Below are 4,611 nucleotides of genomic sequence, written 5' to 3' on the forward strand. Positions count from 1 at the left end.
TTTTGTTTTGAGACAGAGTCTCACTCTCTTGCCCAGGCTGGAGTGCAGTGGCGCGATCTCGGCTCACTGCAAGCTCCTCCTCCCAGGTTCATGCCATTCTCCTGCCTTAGCCTCCTGAGTAGCTGGGACTACAGGCTCCAGCCACCATGCCTGGCTAATTTTTTGCATTTTTAGTGGAGATGGGGTTTCACTGTGTTAGCCAGGGTGGTCTCGATCTCCTGACCTGGTGATCTGCCTGCCTCAGCCCCCCAAAGTGCTAGGATTACAGGCATGAGCCACTATGCCCGGCCTTGCCAGATTTCTTAATTCCACCTGTGTCTATGGGCCCCTTCCCTGTGGCCTTCCCTTTTAGCTCCTCGAATTTCTTCTACTCCTCTTTTTGTTTCTGCTTGAAAGCCTTGTCTTCCTCATCCATCTCCTTGGCCTGCTTCTGGGGCTGTCAGGGGTTTCTTGCCACCTTTGCAGCTGGACATGGCTCCTGCTGCCCCTTCCCCCTGGCCTTTATTTTTTATAAATATATAGAGCTGGGGTTTTGTCATGTTGCCCAGGCTGGTCTCAAACTCCTGAGCTCAAGCAACCCACTAGGCTTAGCCTTCCAAAGTGCTGGGATTACAGGTATGAGCCACTGTGCCCAGGCTAACATATTTTAAATAATTCATTCAACTCCCCAATAATCCTATGATCTGGTGTATGTGTATATAACATATTTTAAAATGCTCTCGCACACACACACACACTATATATATATACGTATATATATATATACATATATATGTAAACTAAACTCCTAGAATAAGTTTATTATTTAATATCTGGTTTTCTAGAATTATGAAAATAATCTATACTTTAATCAAATTAATGTGACATCACTACACATAGATGATAAAAACTTCAGAAGTACAGAAAAGGAGTTACTACTTAAAACTATGGGCCAACACTTGAGGAGGCTAAGGCGGGAGGATTACTTGAGCCCAGAAGTTCAAGATCACCCTGGGCAACACAGTGAAACCTGGTCTCTGCAAAAAATTGTAAAAATTAGTCAGGCTTAGTGGCACACACTTGTCATCCCAGGTACTCAGGAGACTGAGGTGGGAGGATCACATGAGCCCAGTAGGTTTCGGCTGCAGTGAGCAGCCATTGCACTCCAGCCTGGGTTATAGAGACCCTGTCACAAAAAAATATAAACAAAGAAACAAAACTATGGGCTGGGAATGGTTGCTCATGCCTGTAATCCCGACACTTTTGGAGGCCAAGGCAGGAGGATCACTTGAACTCAGGAGGTTGAGACCACCCTGGGCAACATTTTGAGACCCCTCCTTTATATTAAAAAACAAATATTTTTAATTAAAAAATAAATATAGCCAGGCATGGTGGCTCATTCCTGTAATCCCAACACTTTGGGAGGCCGAGGTAGGCAGATCACCTGAGGTCAGGAGTTGGTACAGCCTGGCCAACATGGTGAAACCCTATCTCTACTAAAACCACAAAAAATTAGCTGGTTGTGGTGGCATGCACCTGTCGTCCCAGCTTCTCGGAGGCTGAGACAGGAGAATCACTTGAACCCAGGAGGCAGAGGTCACAGTGAGCCGAGATCACACCACTGCACTCCTGCCTGGGTGACAAAGCAAGACTCTGTCTCAAAAATAAATAAATAAATAAATAAACAAATAGGACACTGTTACCTCTCTTACCCACATTCTCTTCCATAGGCCGGTAAATCTTACCATCAAATCTTTGAAAATGTTTTTTATATATATATGATATATATTACATATTATATAATATATATAATATGTAATGTATATTATATATAATATATAATATATATGTTATATATAATATATAATATATTATATATAACATATAATATATATTATATGTTATATATATTATATATAACATATAATATGTAATATATTATATATAACATGTATAATATAATATATTATATATAACATGTATAATATAATATATATAACATGTATAATATAATATATTATATATAACATGTATAATATAATATATATAACATGTATAATATAATATATATAACATGTATAATATAATATATATAACATAATATATAATATAATATATATAACATATAATATATAATATATTATGTATAACATATATAATATATAATATATAATATATATTATATAATATATATTATATATAATTAATATATAATATGTATTATACATATAATATATAATATATATTAATATAATATATAATATAATATATTAATATATAACATATATAATATATAATGTATAATATATAATATATATTACATATAATATATATTAATATATAACATATATAATATATAATGTATAATATATAATATATAATATATAATTAATATATAGTATTTATTATATGTATAATATATAATATGTATAATATATATAATATATACTATGTATAATATATAATATATAATATATACTATGTATAATATATAATATATAATATATACTATGTATAATATATAATATATACTATATACTATATATAATATATAATATATACTGTATATAATATATAATATATACTGTATATAATATATAATATATACTGTATATAATGTATATTATATAATATATACTGTATATAATATATAATATATAATATATAATATATACTGTATATAATATATAATATATAATATATACTGTATATAATATATAATATATAACATATACTGTATATAATATATTATATATTATACATATAATATATATAATATATAATATATAATATGTCATATATAATATGTATAATATATAATATATAATACATTATATATATACATATGCATTGAAAGACATTCCATTATTAAAATCATTATCACTTAAAAATGAATTAAGAAGGCCAAGTGCAGTGGCTTATGCCTGTACTTTGGGAGGCTGAGGAGAATGGAGCTCTTTGAGCTCAGGTGTTCTAGATCACCCTGGCCAACATGGCGAGCAAAACCACGTCTACAAAAAAATAACAAAAATTAGCCAGGTGTGGTAGTGTGTGCCTGTGATCTCAGCTACTTGGGAGGCTGAGGCTGCAGAATTGCTTGAACTCAGAAGGCAAAGCTGGCAATGACCTGAGATTGCTCCACTGCACACCAGCCTGGGGGACAGAATGAGAACTGTCTCAGAAAAAAAAAAAAAGAATTAAGGTCCAAGCAAAAATTAAATAAAGCTATTAGTTGCCTCTTTTTTTTTTTGAGGCAGAGTCTTGATCTGTCACCCAGGCTGAGTGCAGTGGTGCTATCTTGGCTCACTGCAAGCTCCACCTCCTGGGTTCATGCCATTCTCCTGCCTCAGCCTCCTGAGTAGCTAGGACTACAGGTGCCCACCACTATGCCCGGCTAATTTTTTGTATTTTTAGTAGAGACAGGGTTTCACCGTGTTATCCAGGATAGTCTCAATCTCCTGACCTTGTGATCTGCCCGCCTCAGCCTCCCAAAGTGCTGGGATTACAGGCATGAGCCACCGCGCCTGGCCTATTAGTTGCCTCTTTTTATCTGGCTTGTGAGAATATATTCTAGTCAGTAAATGGGGAGATATACAGTAAGGAAAGTACAACTCAGAAACAGTATGAATCTGGCACTATTAAAACACAAATACCATACCAGATGAGCCTAAGTATTCAACATACAAGGCACATGTTCTTTTGTGGACAAGGAAGAATTCATTTTTTTTTTTAATAGCCTGAATGAAATTTTCCTTAAACCCATCCAACTCTGGCTTTTATTCACTTTGATTCTCTGTTTGGGATCATTCCTAGAAATTGCAGAATGGATATGAGCCTTGAATCACTGGAAATATACATGCTCCCGTGATAAACAAATGCCTGCATATGAGCTGTATTAGTGAGATCTCAGCCCTGAAATCCAGTCTGATCATCTCCAGGCAAAATGCTGTATTACAGTTTCTGGGTATACAAACCAGAAGCCCACGTGTGTCTTTGATTGTGTGAATAAACACTGATGGATGGGCACATGTCCTTAAAAGTTTCTGCCAGTTTATTACAAAATGAGTTCAATAAAGACCATGTGCTCTCATAAAACTAAATTATTAAATTTATATGACCTTCCTGTGTTCTGATAGTATCTTCTTCCCATTTTAAAAAATTAAATCTGGCATCCTTTTGTGAATACTTTCAGCACCCACTCTGAGTTTTTCTTCCCTGGCCCATTAAATCCAGAAGTCTGGGATTAGTTGCCTGGGACTATAAGGAACTATCAAAATTGCCTGTTTTTTGTTTTTTGTATTTTTTTTTCCTGAAGGATGGTCAAGCTTAGTATTTGATCTAGTACTTAAATTTGCAACATGTTGCTACAAGTAATGGAATGTTGCATTATAACCATCTGTTTAAAAACTTTTAAAAATTACTTTGCGGATGTTTTATTTTACTAACTGAAACAAAGTTATAGATAAATAAGCAGAAGAAAATTTTAGAAATTATGTTATTTTTCATTTATAGGGTTTTTTGTTTGTTTATTTGTTTGTTTGAGAGGGAGTCTCCCTCTGTCACTCAGGCTGGAGAGCAGTGGCACAATCATGGCTCACTGCCACCTCCATCTCCCAGGTTCAAGCGATTCTC

At 33.9% G+C, this 4,611-nt stretch overlaps 1 pseudogene; it reads right to left on the reverse strand.

Moving 5' to 3' along the window:
• Positions 1-253: 253 nt before the first annotated feature.
• LOC134761714 (translation machinery-associated protein 7-like) lies at positions 254-473 on the reverse strand (annotated as a pseudogene).
• Positions 474-4,611: the final 4,138 nt, after the last annotated feature.

This window comes from Pongo abelii, chromosome 6 (assembly GCF_028885655.2).
Source record: "Pongo abelii isolate AG06213 chromosome 6, NHGRI_mPonAbe1-v2.0_pri, whole genome shotgun sequence".
In the NCBI taxonomy this organism is placed as follows: Eukaryota; Metazoa; Chordata; class Mammalia; order Primates; family Hominidae; genus Pongo; species Pongo abelii.